The following is a 16,150-nucleotide window of genomic DNA, read 5'->3' on the forward strand; positions in this document are numbered from 1 at the left end:
AGCGTAGTAAAAAGCAACACTGCACAGAGATGGGGCTTTCCAGCTGGTGGACTGCTGGGTATTACCATCTTGTGACTACCAGCATGATGCAAAGATGTGGCTTGTTATGGGTACTTGGGTGTGACGCCCAACAACAGCACAGGGCGCTTTATAGAGAACAGCAGCAGAAGGCGTGCAGCATCGCCCCGTCACATCCCACGTGGCTCTTGGCAGTGCCTCACAAGTCCTCAGCTGCCTGTGAGGCTTGCTGTACTGCTCTTACAAGCAATCTCTCGGAGACCAAAATGGTCTTACTTCTCTGCACAGAAAGAGGAGGGAAGTGTTGCTGACCTCCTCCTGCAGAACTAACGGCTTAGGACAAAATTGTCACCTGGCCTATGCAGGAGGAGCAATATGAGGAGCTCCACACCTTGGTAGTCAGCTGAGAAGACTGTGTCACCTTGGTTGATGCTGTTACAAGCTCCGAGGTGACCTGGCTCAGTCTTGCCCCACGTCTCAGAGCAGGAGCAGCAGCATGGCCCACAGGAGCGCACCGGGCTGTGCTGCCTCCTCCACCCCATCTGCTGCAGGCATGTTCTGCAGTTGCAGGAGCTGCTCATCGCAGTCAGGAAACAGGTATCACCAAGCCAAACCCCTGATTACAGCCAGCGTAGAATGTTACAGCTCTGGGTCAAATAGCAAACGGTGCCATATGGGGATCCACCCAAAAGCACGGCAGCTCGGGAGGGGTATATTCATGTTGGTGTGGGCCCCCTTCCCCAAAAAGCCCTCTTCTCCCTGTATCACTCAGCTCGATATCTGAAGCCCACAGGGATGAGGATGGCAACAGAGCTGAGATCAGGGAGGAAACTACAATTACTCACTGCACATGAAGGGATTCTACCAGCTCAACACATGCTTCCCTGAGCCTTTTTGGCATCTCTCCATTTACTTCATGAGCACTGACAGCTGCCAGGCTTGGGAGACACATCTGCGTGCCTTGCCTGCACTGGGAGAGAAATGTGGTCCATGTGCAGGAGCCTCCCACCCCATTTGTAGCAAAGAGGAACAGCACTGGTATCAGGAAACTGTTTCTTTAACTCCTTGTTCAGGACAGCTGGCAATCCAAGTTAGTAGTGACCAAAGTTCCTCCGATGTTGATGGCCATCTTGCACCTCTACAACCTCATGATGTTCATCAAGCGCTCATGTGACCGATGCTGACTTCACACAAAAGCTGAAGAAACAAACATACCCTTTCAAGTACAGCCACCGGCTATGAGCATACAAAACAAACAAACAAACAACCCTACAAGCAACTCCAGAGAACAAAGAGTCTGATCATTTTTACTGACCCAAAGTGAAAAAAAAAGTTTCAGTTTACTGGCGAGGGTCTCTGTACTCAGTGGGATCTTCAGTCGCAGGGATGTTCTCTCATCATGTTCTCTAATTGTTTCCAAGGTTTGATGTGAATATTTTTGGCAGTTAGTTTGTCATGAATTGACACTTATTTTGTCAACCTATCTGCAGCAAAACTGCAGTCCCTCCCTCCTTGTAGACCTGGCAGAAACATAAAGATTACTCATTGCAGGTTTCCAAGAAGCTCCTGAAGCCAGTGCTCAGAGTTTGCATAACAACCATTGTCGACAATCCACCTACAACAGCTTAAAAATACAGTTTTGAATGGGTGAGGAGAGGCCGGGAGTTCTCAGAAGGACTAGTCAGATTCAGGATTTTATTAATAGAACCGGAGGCGTTCTCATGAAGGAAAAAAATAAAAAAACACCCTCTTGTTATCTTAGCTGTCATCAACAGTCACCTTTTCAAAAACAGACAGGCTAGATGCAGAGTATTCCTGTAGATGAGCAAACAGAAAGCTGCTGCATAAAAACATGAGAGCAAAATGGAGAGCAGCTCAGGATCATTGCTCAGGTCCTTGTTGAGAAATGTTCTGTGCGCAGCTGCCTGCTTTATGCGTGCTGGCCTCAGTTATGTGACTTTTTTTTTTTTTTTTTTTAAATATGGTGCCATGCATTTCACCCATAGAGAGCTAATTGCCAAACAAAGGGAGCCCACCAGCAGAACGCGCATGAAGCTATTTGTGGCACGGGCCCCAGCACTCTCTCCAGCCAAATAATGCAATTACATGAATTGGAGCGCACAATAGGCACTCCCTAAAATAGCAGATTAACAAATAGGGATGGGTGATGGATGTCGGTGAAGGCAGGGAGCCCTGCAGCGCACGGTGCTGAGGGGGACAGAAGCAGGCCAGAGGGATGGGGCAACATGGCCGCCCCTTCGCCTGGGCCTGCTTCTGGGAGGGAGCCTCCCCGGGAGGTGCTGGCATCGAGCTGCCCCAGCTGCAGGCTGTCCCTTCAGCCCAGAAGGATGAAGGACCACCTTCTCCAAGGCCTCTGGAGGATGGAGGGACATGGGAGCTCTTAGTGGTGGTCATGAGAGCGAGGGGGACGGGCGAAGTGCTCAGAGAACAGGGACATCATCCGGCTGTGCTAAAAACCTCCGCTCTGCACAAATACCAATACTCGCAGTCCTGTCTGAGCCAAATCCCCAGCCTTCCAGGTTCACCATTAACAACAATCCTCGCAACTTTCTCAGCCTCCCTGTTTACACAAGCTAGAGCTTTCATACATAAAACTCTTAAATGAAAACATTAAAGAGCAGCTGGCACCTCTTGGAAAACTCATAAAAAGTCTGTTTCCAAACAGCATTGCTTCTATACCATAAATTTCCGTATTTTTCACTCCCCTCATTCCTTATTTCTAGAGGCATTTGCATGAAAACGGGAACTTTGTTTATTAAAGCGTTCATCTGCTCCTGCTGCTAATTTCCCACCTGAAGCCCGAGTCCCCTGGGTCTGACATCATTACTGCAGGCTCTGGAAATGATCATGAAGTCACCAACAGCAGGCGAGGGCTGGGGAGTAAACAGCAAGAAGATAGAGCCTCTCCCACTGCCAAATCCCGAGATCCTTATCCAGTTTTTCCTGGAGCGATATCCCGTTGACTTCAGCGGGATATTGACCAAAATAAGGCCATCAGCATTTGGCATTTCGGCTGTTCCTCCCATCCTGCTCCTGTCTTCATCAGGATCTCGCCCCCTGCATCCTGGACACCCACCAGGGCACCATGCCAGCTCTCCCAGCACCATGTCCTTGCCCTGCTCCCTGCAAGCAGTGACAAACCTGGGGGAAAGACTGCCTCATCCCTGTATCAGTGCCTATAAATGCCCCCTTCCCCACCACACATCCTGAGGCAGCACTGAGCACTGTATGGGGGCTGGCTGGGGGGAGCAGGGCTGCCCCATGCACAGCCATAGGCAGGAGCAGCAGTGCTAGGGGCTGGGGATGACTGAGGGCACATGGACATCATCTACAAATGCTTTTGCAGACAGACTACAGGAGGGAAAGATATGTTTCATCTGCAGAGGTAGAGAAAAGAAACACAGGAACTAAAATGTCTCCTCACATAAGGACAAAGACATAGAAAAGACATCTTTTTCAGAACAGATCCAGCAACATTAATCAAATCTACATTTTTCACCTCCTGTTCCATGTAAACTATGAGAAAATGACTGTGAACTTAGGGAGCTTCATTACATCTCTTTTCACATATAAAATGTCTGCCACAGTGGAAGCCCTCCCCTCCTGCCATCCGGCATGCACAGCTGATATAAGGCATACAGGCCAAATACCACCCTCTTTTCAAACAGTACCTCTTCATGGAAGTGGCAAGCATCATCCCACAGCCTAGGTACGTATGACGTCTCTCTACATGACTGCTGCAGAGCTTCAACACTGCAGCAGGGGTTGTAACTTGGCCCAATATGATCAGCACTCTCCCTCCAGCTGCCTGAGGCAAGCAGGCTGCTTACCTTCCCTCCACTGTGCCTTGGGCCATGCTGGACTCTAGTCCAGGCTGTGAAATGCTAATGTTGTTGAGCAGACATCTGAAGACATCTGAAGGTCTGTATACCCCTGGAAGTGGGATGTGGCTGAGTGGGCCAGCCCTGTTAGGAACAGGGATATTGATGCTGCTTGGGAAAGGTAGAAGCAGAACATGGGACTCATCAGCTACAGGATTTCTTCAGTTCACTTTTGTATGCCATGCCTGAAAGCCTTTACATATGTAGTGCTACATCTTTATTCAGTGCTGGTATTGGGATCGTGAACAGTGTTTCAGAAATACTGATTATTTGTCTAATATCAGCAGGTAATATTTGGTAAGGCAAAGGGCAAAGAAAAAAAAATATGAGATGTATTTACCCTTGCAGATGAAATCAAAATTCTTCCCTCTTTGCAATGGCTTTGATTTGATTGATCAACATGAACTGGCTCCTTGGTCACGGCACTCTGCTTGCATGCCCTAGGCTGGACTTGGCTGCTGGGAGATGCTCTCTGGGAGAGGGTGAGTCAATGAGCCCAGAAGAGGCACCATGTGCCCATCGTCCGCCGAGCCACCACAGAACCCCATGACCAGCCAGGCACCTCCAACAGGTCCTGCTTCCCCTGCTCCCTGCTAGCACAGCCTATATATACTGCACCATCCCATTTCCTTCAGTTCAGTTCATTGTTACAGGCCAAACCAGTCTGAGTGTTTTCCTTGGAATTGTCCTACAGTCCCATCACGCCATACTTCCTCTGCACAGAGTAGGTGTTATTTAACAGCTTTGATTATTTTGGAGAGTTGTTCTCTCTCTCTCTCTCTCTCTCTTTTTTTTTTTTTTTTTTTTTGAGAAGAGGAGAATATATTGAAACTGATTGTATTGGCTGCTTGCACCTATTTTTCCTGGATCTCTCTCTCTCTCTTTGTACAAAATTTGAGATACAAACCTTTGCAAGAGGGGCATGATGCCACACTCACATGCAACTTGCATAATGAAGTTGTCACCTCTGCCATGTTAAGCATGGAGTAAAAGGAAGCACAGACACACTGGGGAAAGGCATCCAGGCTCCCTGCTCAGTCACCCCAGAGCACACCCAACCAAGTCAATAAGAGTTTGGTCCAAAACAAGTAACAGCAGGAAGAGCTGATAAAGTCCTTTGGCTGCTATTTATCCCCCTTAATGCACCACCTACCTGATAGCATAACTGTAACCTGTCAAAGAAGGGTTGCCCTCCTTTTTTGACATGGGCTTTGAGAATCCAGGCAAACAAAGAGTAAATATTTCGATGCAACTGAAAGTGTCTCTGACTCATCATATCATCGTCATATTTCTGGGAGCCACTGGCTTCATCCACTTTCCTCAGCCCATCCCTTAGGACAGTTCATTCCAGGAGCTCTGTATTTTCTCATAATATCACAAATGTTCTCCATAAAAATTGGCATTGTTCATTTTAGAGAGAGAGAGGGAGAAGAGCCCTCCCCTGTTCTGCCTTCCAAGCCTTGTTTTTCCATTTCCTTACTTTCATATCATAGTATAGCAAATGTTCAAGGTCTTCCTCCCACCTGCTTCTCCAAGGCAGTTTAAATTAGCCATGATTTCCTTCTCTTCTCAGCTTCTCATTTTTTCCAAGTCTGTACTATCAAATCCTAACACCCTCCTTCCCTTTTTGTTATTTGAGACAGCCCAGCATCATTCTGTTCATTCATTAGGACACTTCCGCCCACTCCACAGATCCAATAATCTCCACCTCTGCTCTGCATAAATGCTTTCATCTCCACATTAGTCTAGCTCTTACTTCTAGCAGCAGCTTTTTACATCTTTTTTTTTTTTTTTTTTTTGTCTTTTTTTGTGAGCAGCCCTTCCCACTCTGCAGGGCTGCCGAGTCTTTCCAAAGTGAATGCTTTCCTGTGAGGAGGACAGACCATGGCAACAGAAGCAAAGATTGCTTGCTGGAAAACACATTTGTTCAGTATTAAATATATATATATTGTCTCTAATTCTAAGGGGGCCCACCCTATGCTCTGGGCACCTTTACAGCAACAAAAATTACAATGTCACTGGTATTAATAGCATGAAACAGCACCGGCTCATCCCGCTACAAATCCCTTGTTCACACAGTGCTCTAAACAACACTGAAACTTCAAATTATGTGGAGAAGATCCCTCCTCAGCCTTAGGCAGCCTCCCTCCAGAAGTAAGCCAGGCCCTATGGCATGGACAGGGAGGCAGTGGTAATGACCCATGCTGCTGAAGGCCATGGGGACACGACCCAGACCAGCAGCAACCCCTGGTACAGAGGAGGACCATTGGAGGGTCCCCTGCCCAGCCTCAGTGCACTTTCTCCACGTCACCTCACCACAACCTCGTGGCTTCTCTCCCATTGCCCGGAGCTGCTCCTCACCGCCATGTAGGCCCATGGACACCTCCCACCTCCTGCTCCCACTCTCCCCTCTCTGGACTTTCCAGACTCTCCTCAGCTCTTCACTTTGTTTCGTCTGTTCCCACACAAGGATCCAGGAGCTATAAACAGATTAGCTTATGTCAAAATCTAAACCTTTCCCATCTTTAAAAAGCCACAAACACACCACAGCCTGTGAGAGTAGGCAGTCCCACCACAGGAGTGCCACGTTTAGCCCTGAGTATAAGGGCTAAGCTTCCCTGGCTTATAAAATAATACGTGTGTGCACAGAACTGTTACGCTGCAATTTAATCCATATTGGTGCTCTATTTATCTATCCATAGCCATAGCGCCTTGCTGCATCTACACTCCTAAATCACTCTTCATACTCTCATTATACTCTCCTCATTTAATTTTCCAGCTCTACAAGCGAACTCTCACAGCAATGATCTCCGCATATCTCTGCATTCTCACTTTCCAAAATGCTGTCCCTGTCTCACTTACCATGCAAACATGTTAAGGCACAGAGCTGAAATACCACGCCAGAAAAAGCAACCAAAGTTGTTTTGGTACATGCAGTGGTCCGCATGCCCCACTGGGGAGCCTACCAACCTGTCATTAATATCCTGAGTTTCTGAGCCAGATGAGTCCTGTTCCTTCTCTTGTCCAAGCCGCAGAGACAGGAACCTCCAGCCTGTCCAATATCTCACAAATCCTCGGACTGAAATGGGGAAAAATAAAGGGAAAGGGGAAAACCACAATGCTGCCTGGCAGAGCTGGCATGAGGACGGGGGACCTCCTCACGCCTGTAGAAGCAGTGATGCCCCTTACCGGAGTGAGCATGCCGTCATACGTGACTGAAGGCATGTTACTCAGATGCAGTAGTCAAAATCTCCCTCTTGAACACACTAACGAGCCCATTGCACATCTGCTGATATAAAGAAATCAGAGGGAGGCCTGAGGAAAATGGAATCTGAACACAGCAAAAAGAGATATGCTTACACGCAACAAATAGCTGCGACACAGCAATCCCCTTCTTTTTTTTCTGCCTGCCTGTCACACTACTTTGAAAAATCCTTCTGACTGCAGGCTTTTGTCCTCCAGGTGAGGGGAGCAAAGGCATGCTGCACTGCATGCTTATTCTTCTCCACTGCCCCAGCAGTGACTGTACATTTCAAACCTAGGGCATGAAAGCTCCCACAGGCACCCAGCCAAACCTCGCTCTGCTCTGCTCCTGCACAGCACCAGGGTCAGCACAGAGACACATCTGCCCAGGGCTGGCATCTTTGATTTACTGATTTACTCTGAATACGTTGTTCCTCTTGCACATAGACCTCTCCCCCGAAGGACTCAGGACCTTTTGACTTTCCTGATGACTTCATCCATCGCACTCATCTCCCACAAGCTATAGGTCCGATGATGGGCTTGACCCAAACTGGCTGACAAAGGCTTCTCATCTGTATGGCATGGCATTCAGAGAAATCGATTCGCTGGAGTGTCAATACTGCATTACATTCAGCAATGCTTTCCAGGCATGCCGTGAAAGGCACCCTCACAACAGTGGGCTTATTGACCCCTTCAGCAGAAACTCTGGTACTGAGCATCCCTCTCAGCTCCCCACACTCCAAACTGTCCACCTGGCCACGTGCCTGACACCTCGTACAGAGAATAAAGGTCTGTAACTCCATGCTGTTTTGTAGAGTTGCCTTCCCAGCCTTTTCCATCAGCATAAAAATTCACCCCTGAGGTTTCTCCCAGGGGAAAGCAACGCCACCACTCCCCAGCCCAGAGGGACGCCGCAGCCATTAGCTGTTCAGCACCGCTGGGGCCCACGTCAGCGTGGAGACAGGTGCAGACACACCAAGAAATATGCCACCACTGTTCAGTGACACAAATGACCCCTGTTTCTAAATCCTGTAAGAGACTATGCCCCAGTCTTTTTCCCCACCTGCTGACCTTGGTAAGATTGAAGACCTGTTTATGGCAGATGGTGGTAGCTAAACAAATGTTGAAGTGAAAGTCTACAGATGTTTTTGCCACTAGTGTCTGAATAAAACAAAGGCTGAAACAAGGCTAGACATAGTTTGGCTAAGGATCAGACCAAAGATATCAGAACTTTTAGAGTACTTTGAATATTTTAAGGTACATCCATCACTAACTGAAGACAGGCTTGGTTCATTTTTTGTGATATATTGGAAGCAATTTGCAAAAGTGAGCATGAAAACTGAAAGCACCGTGGAAATGTGCTCTGAATGGCTGCACTACTGTGGCTACGGAGGGAACTCAGCACAGGAGACATAAATACATATATAAAGGCAGTTCAGAGCTGACTGGCTGTTTCCAGCTCGACTGCGGTGCCCCAGAATGTGCCATTCTGGGACATCCTGAGATGACAGACTTTCTGATATGAAAATCACTTTTTACTTTCATATTTGTGGTCCACAGAGTCCGTCTCTATAAAATTTCTCCTAAGTATTAATTGCTTTTGCATGTGATGCTATTTTTAAAGCTGGCGCACATTCAGCATTTATTCCCATCGTTGCTTCACGATGCAAATGTCCCCTGCACGTCTCTCTTCGGCACTTCAAAGTACCTTTAGTTGTAAGTCTCTTCAGGCATCTGAAACATCCTGGTGCCATTTTCCTCCACCTGGGAGCCCTGGCACAGTGTGCCTCCCAGCTCCCAGAGCGGCGCTGAGCGCCAGCCCGTCCACCTAGCAGGCTGCTAGCACAGATAAATGCCTCGCCGTTTTGAGGCAGAGCCTTGTCAGTTAGCCGAACAAAAAAGCCCTACATTCGTTTCTTTCACTTGCAGGCTCACTGCTTAGTCAGCTGTTACAACAACGTGTAAAACCTTCGCTAAAAGAGCTGTGGTAGAAAATAGCTGATCAGTAAGTCTGAAGTGTCAGAGCTGTCTGGGTAGGTGGAGGCACTAACAGGAAAGCAGGAAACCCAGTCTGTAAGCTTAGAGCTTGTGGAAAGGAAACAGTTTCCATTCAGCACAGAGATTGCAGAACAACACTGACATGAGGGCTCGGAGGCAGCCAAAAGTCATTTTCTCTCTCCCCGTGTAATGATTTCTGGTTGCTGCAGCCCTGCACTCCTGGGAGGAAACGTGGGCTAGCCTGCACTTAATGCTGCTCATTGTTCTTACTATTACGGCTGTGGGGAAGGGAGGCAGAGGATCTATTAACGTGTTTCACACAAGTCTGTGCAAAATAACCCAAATAAATCACCCTGCGAGCCCTTTTTTTTAGCAGTTAGCCTGCTACCTCTGACACCAGCTACAATTAGCACACTAACTTATTTATGTGCCATAAATCCACCTCTCACAAAGACCTGTTGTGCTGGCTTCTTACCACAGACCCGTGAGCTTTGGTAAATTCGTTAAATCAAGCTTACTCCTCTCCTACAAAGGGTTTCGGTAGCTTGCAGCAGTGTGAAGGTAAATCGTACAAGGGCTGCTTTCTCCTCCTTGACTCCTAGGGCTGGTCACAGCTCCGGTAGTCACCCCTTGCCAAGTGCAAGGCGGTCTACCCTGACTAGATCTGGGAATAGATCTTCCACGTGGATCTAAGCGGAAAAAACGAGGACTGGGAGTTAAGTAACCCCAGAGGAATCGCCTCCAACACCCCCCACCCTGGCAGCTGCTGCAAGGGAGCTTTCAATTTTAATCACAAATTATTTTCATGGCAGACCACAGTAAAATTAAAACAAGCGTCACAAGACAAAGAGGCCTTACTTCGGTTTACAAGTTTCATGCAACATCCTTTGGGGGTTCAGTTCCAGGAAAAGCACATCGGCAGCTCAGATAAAGCCGGTGCAGCTCTGAGCACAGCGGGCGCGGGGTGCCCCTGGCTGCGCTGCGGTGCGAGCGAGCGGTTAGCTGCACATGCCGGTGCCTCTGGCTGGGACAGGCGGGGGTTCGCGTCTGGCTGTGTCCAGGGGTGCGCTTTTATAAACGTCACCACAGGTAGCACATCCCTCCCTCTGGCTGACCAATCCTGGCAGGCAAGTCGCTTGCAAACAGCTTGTGCCAGGCTCCCTGGTGCCAGCGGGGTTGACTGGGTGGCCAAGCGATGCCGATGTCTGGGAGTCTGCCCGTGCTCCCATCCATCCAGACCCATGCTTGCCCTGTGGTCTGGGTGCTACCTGGCACCCTGAGGTCTCCCCTCAGACACCCATTCCTCTGTGGGTGATGGGTTATTTTTCAGAAGTCAGGCACCGGGACGGGTTGCCCAGGGAGGTGGTGGAGTCACCATCCCTGTGAGTGTTCAAGGAAAGGTTGGTCATGGTGCTTAGGGACACGGTTAGTGGGTGACATTGGTGGTAGGGGGGTGGTTGGAACAGATGAGCTGAGCACACCCTCAGAGGGCGACTTGCTGATGCACAGAGAGCTAGCTCCCTCCCTCCCCAAAAAGCCTCTCCAAACCAGACAATGCCGGACAGAGAGCACATTTTGTGGACACTCACATAATCCATTTTTTCCTGCAAAAGCAAAAGAGCAGCATGGGTTTCAGCAGTGAGCACACCAGTGCTCTGCCTGGACTCCGTCCCACTCACAGCATCTCAGCTCCCCCAGCACTCATCGATCAGAAGTGAGGCTCCACCTTATCTCATCCCTTTTCCCACTCTGTTCCTGGTGGCTACCAAGGGCAGGTGTTTCCACATCCCTTTTCCCAAAAATGCATCAGGAGCATTCCTTGTGTGCTGGAAGTGTCCTCAGCCCTGGACACTCAGCCCTCAGCAAAACAAGGCCACCGAGCTCAGTGCTGCAGGGCAGAGGGAAACAAATGGCAGAGAGGAGCAACAGGGATGGATTTTCACCCACACCCCACAGCCACGATCACCAAATCTTCAAGATAAGTGAAAAACCCATGCACCACTTGGAGGTCCCATTTAATCCACCTCAGCCTAAAGGAAACCTTTGAACCGGGGCTTCAAATCATGCTACCTGCTAGACAAAAAGGGCATTAAGAACAAGAAGGATAGAGCAGAAGAAGCAAAGAAGGCTGCTTTGGACACTCCAGTGAGCTTCCAGTCTCTTCCCTAGCGGAGAAGGTCAATGAGGCTGCAGACAGGACCACCAGTATAGCTGAATTTTTCCCACTAATTGTAGTTTCCACTGGCACAAAATCATAGAATCGTAGAATATCATGCCTTGGAAGGGACCCACAAGGTCATCAAGACGTACTCTATGTTAATACATTCCACTTGCATTAAAATCACATCTCCTTTTTTTATTTTTTGTATTTTTATTATAGAATATAAACTAAAGTGTCCAAAACAACAACAACAAAAAAGTAATCCCAAAATGAAATTCTGAAATAAAGTGCCTCATTCCAGCCAGACAAAAAGGGAGCATTTCATACAAAATAATTTGGTCTGTATATTTTTCTAAACAAATTTGTATCGCAACCAATGCAATCCTATCAAGACCATTTGTATTTATAAAATGGTATTTTTGCAATAAAAAAATATACTTTGGCAAAGCGTTCAGCTGGCTTTATTAGCATCATTAAGAATCCTCTCGCATTTCCTTATTTTTCAGCAGCTAGCGAGGAGGTATGTTCAGAATTTCATTATTTGAAAATGAGGCAATAAATAAAATAAAAAAATAAAGAGTAATTTGTACTCCCATAATGGCTTCCTCTCCAAAGCTACGAAGCAGTTTACAAAAAAGAAGAAAAAAAAAGAAAAAAAAAAATGATTTAACTGCCCCTCTTGTAATGTAGTTATTCCCCTTTTCATAGCTGGGAAAAACATCTCTTGAGAGAGCCTCTGCTCATTGAGATGTCTGCGTTCAGAGAGCCAGGAGCCTGATTTACCACGGTTTATTGTGCTCAGACTCAGTGAATACGATAGGTGCACGGTATTTCTAGCAAGTAAGACCACAGGCATCTCCAGGCAGCTCTCCCAAGCTGCTGGAATCTGCTGGCGATCTGGAGCAAATGTGGAAAGCTGGAGGCTGAGCATGTCCCCCAGCCCCAGGCTCCTCTCCAGATCCCAGGACACAGCAGGCCAGGGGCAGTGCCTGCTACCTTGCAGTAGTTCTTCCAGATGCAGATGGGATGGATATTTTGTGCCTTTCATCAAGCAGGAAGAAATGCTCTACGCAGAGCCACATCAACTACTTGACCGGCTCGGTTCTCTGTTGCCTTTTGCTCTTTTTCCATCGCATTCCTGTTGGTCTACATTTAAAGACAGAGAAGAATTCCTGGTATTTAAAAACTTTTAATGTTTTCTGGTGCCAAATATGACAGACAGCTATGCAGTTATGGAATAGGCAGGAAAGCAGAGCTGGTTCTGGGGAAGAAATGTTTCTTTCATTTCCTTCCCTCTCTAATGTCGGTGGATATTAATTTTAAACCTTGCTGGCACTCCACCATAAGGAGAGTGAAAGATCTTGTTCTTTCATCCAAACCAGTATCAAATAGGTGTAGCTCGACATTTAAAGCAACCCCACCAAGTCATTTAGTCCCAAAAAGGACGATGGCTTTCATGGCAACTCAGAATTTGCCATATTAGATGTAGTGGATGACAGGATCACAAGCCTGACTGCTTTATTCCAGAAGTGACCCATACTTCATCCTGTGCTCCAGAGAAGGATGAAAGGCCTCCATAACGCCTCCTAAACAGAACCATATGGAAACATCTTGTCGAGTTTTAAAAAGCATAAGCAAATAGGGTCCTAGAGAAATACTGGGAAAGTGTGGCATTCATCTCTGAAATCTTGGATGGATTAACGGATTGATTATAGTGCCCCACGTTTCCTACAGCAGGGAAGCATTCTGCTGCTGTGTTCCACACACAGTGACGAGGAGGACATTTCAGCACAGAAAACACAGGGCAGAATGCAAAAATATCCCAGTGCCCAAACCTGCCAAAAACCAAACCCTTAACCTGTTTGCAATGCAGGCAGTCCCGGATCGGGTCTGTGTACCTTCAGCGTTGTACAAGGACAGTAGCCATAAAGATTCAGAACGAGCACGAGGACCGGTGAGGCCATTAATAACAGTAATAAATGCTGTTCTGCTTGAGGAAAACACTTACCCGAGGAATAAAAACAATCATTTTAGAATACGCTATGTCCTCTGTGAAATTCCCACCGCATTTGCACAACACCACAGCAATTAAGGAGCAGTTCCCCGTGCCAGCGAGCAGGCTGCTGGCCCCCCGTGCCACCAGATGCTGCTCGGGGCATCGGGAGGGCTCCCAGCAGGGCTGCTCCTGCCCATCCGAGCCTCTCCTGCTCACACCTTCTCCCCCCCGGGTGGTAAATGCGGCTCTCGCTCTGCCAGCCGGTGGGGTTACTCCTTTGCTGGAGAGCCTGGCGGGCCGGCGTGCTGCTGCCGAGGTGCTGCAGGGTGTTGCACAGCTCAGAAACCAGCCAGGGTTGTGCAATGATAGCCTCCCGCCGCCAGCCAACTGAGGACTGTGTCAGGCCGGCATGAAAACAAGCCTGGGAGCGAAAGGAGGGAAGATTAAAGCAAAGAGGCAGCATGTTTTTTAATTGTGCCTTAGAATTCCTAATCTAGTTAATGGCCCTTCTAGCCCATCTTGTGTAAAGAAACGAGCATGTGGCATGTACTGAAGGAGGATCAACACTGACACACCGACAGATGCGCTTATTGGCACAAGAGACTCGATTATTTCTTGGACTGGGTTTTTCTACTTGCAAGCCAGCCAGCAGCAACTTGCTTTTTTGGAGGGGAAGGGAAGGATCAAACAATCGCTGCAGAGGGATATTAGTTCCCTGGCACTCAGTCTTCTTCCATTACAGACTCTTTGCTCAAACAAGAGACAATGCTGCCGTTCCTTCCCCCTGACTCACTGGCAACCCTTTCTCCATCTCTGTTTTGCTGCTTTGGAGATTTTTTTGGCTGGAGCCTGATCAGCCCAGCCTACCCTTTTATCCTCTGCCTCTGCGCTTCCAACACTTGTGTGTCCTTCATCCTTCCCCAGAGCTCCTCGGTGCAGTGGAGGACTGCAAGTCACCAAAGCACCCAAAAGTTAAACACAGCCAGCTTGATACTGGGCAGTTTTTCACGCCTGCTTGAGGAGTACACCGAGGGGGCACCATGGCAACGCCCCCTGAGCACGTGGGGACCCATGCAGTGAGCGGCTGTCCGACAGGAGGGTCACAGCTAAGGGCTGGCAGCACGCAGAGGAGAGCCAGGTCCGGTCCCTCATCTCAGGAGAGCCGTCCCACTGCTGACGGAGAGCTGCCCGCGGGAGGGAGACCAGAGGAATTCAGGATGAGCCCTGCATGGCTGGAAGGTGGAGTTGCAAAACCCCCTGGAGCCTGGCCAGGACACCGGAGGCAATGTCTGAACAAACAGCACTCGAGGAGGCACATGAGCTTTCACCATGCTGTTAGAGGGCTGCTGGAGGGCTCGTGCCCTGCTGCTGTTCTCAGGCTTTTCTCAGCATCCGAGCTGGATGTTAGCAGAGGCGGACTCACACAGGAGGAGGAGGAGAGAAGGAGGAAGAGGAAGAAAACACCATCCTCCAGAGAAGGAGTGCAGCTGGGGTGGCAGAAAGCACACAATCAAGTTCATGATTGCCAGTAAAAATGGTTCCCTGTGAACTTAAGAGATGCTTCCTTGTGCCAGCCATAACTAGCTTCAGCCTCCTGGTGACTCCTGGTGCTCACCCAGAGGTGCACTTTCATTTGCACAAGCCCAGGGACAGCCACGCATCTTGAGATCGCAAAATGATGTGGATTGAAAAGCCCCCAAAAAGCCGAGTCCTGCCTCAGCAGGTACACCGCTCTCCAGAAATACAGAATATTCCTTCCCAAAGCTCCCTGACAAACACGAGTCCATCATGGGGAAGGGATAAGCTGGACAGTGAAATAGTGTAACTGTCTGTTAATGCCATTCGGGATGCTGTTGAAAGAATTCTGGAACAACCGTGAGACTTTTTGGATGCTCAAACACTGAATGAGTCAAAAAATCATCTGTGTCCTACAGAGAAACATTTTAGAAAACAAAGCAGTTGGCTTCTAGCAACATGATGTAACCTTGGTTTTTCCTCCCCTTATTGTAAGTGCATCTCTGGGTGTTTGCTTTTAAAGCTGTATCCATTAATAATGTGCCTTTATATTTATTTAGAGATATGTCAAACAAGGAGCGCTTATCCGTAGCCCCAGGCAACCCAACAATTTTAATATATAAACAGCTATATAAATGAGCCTTATAATTGTCCAACAAAAGCTTCAGCAACAAAGAATCCCATCTGCGCACCGTCTCTTCTCAGGATGCTCAAAATTCAGCATCCACTTCAGCAGCCAAGGAGAATAAATAAGCTTTCCAAGGGAACCAGCTCGGGTTATTGCAGACCAAATGAAGGAACAAGGTGTTTGCCTTTTTTTTAACTTAAGGAAAAAAAAAATCAGAAATGGAAAAACGTGGGCCAGATTTTCAAGCAAACTCAACACGTTGCCTGCCTAAATTACACTCACATGCAAGTGCATGCAAATGCATCGTTCCCCTGGTCATTTGCCTGAACTGCATCCACATTTTCCTCAGATGCCTCCTTGAGCACGACACGACACGCATGAGCAGCCTCCCCGGCCTCTCAGAAATCAGAGCATGGGCACACTGGTGGGAACAGAGGAAACACCTGCATTCCTCTGCAGCAAAAACGCAGCCAAAATAATGATGAGGCTGAGTAAAGCCTGGCTGAACGTAAAGGTCAGGGCGCCGGGACGTGGCAGAGCTCAGGGGCTTCCTCACGAAGCTTGGCAGGGGGATCCTTATCCTTTTATGCTTTTTACACATATTTCAGCTGGGGAGAAAGAAAAAAAAAAGCCAAGTGAAAATAAGCAACCATTTTTGGCTTCTGCTGCAGTCCTTAGGTGGGTGACTA

At 48.2% G+C, this 16,150-nt stretch overlaps 1 long non-coding RNA gene across 2 annotated transcripts in view; it reads right to left on the bottom strand.

Annotated features, from left to right (window-relative positions):
- Positions 1-16,150, bottom strand: part of LOC137853646 (uncharacterized) — a 33,954-nt gene that overhangs the window by 11,793 nt on the left and 6,011 nt on the right. The window contains exons 1-2 of one of the 2 annotated variants that reach the window (XR_011094631.1): positions 7,110-7,450; positions 6,891-6,999 (exon numbers count right to left, since the gene is read on the bottom strand). This is a non-coding gene — a long non-coding RNA (uncharacterized lncRNA). Of the gene's footprint in view, positions 1-6,890; positions 7,000-7,109; positions 7,451-13,330; positions 16,070-16,150 lie in introns of those variants that run through there. The other variant, XR_011094630.1, reaches the window with a different exon arrangement.

The sequence above is a fragment of the Anas acuta genome, chromosome 3 (genome assembly GCF_963932015.1).
Source record: "Anas acuta chromosome 3, bAnaAcu1.1, whole genome shotgun sequence".
In the NCBI taxonomy this organism is placed as follows: Eukaryota; Metazoa; Chordata; class Aves; order Anseriformes; family Anatidae; genus Anas; species Anas acuta.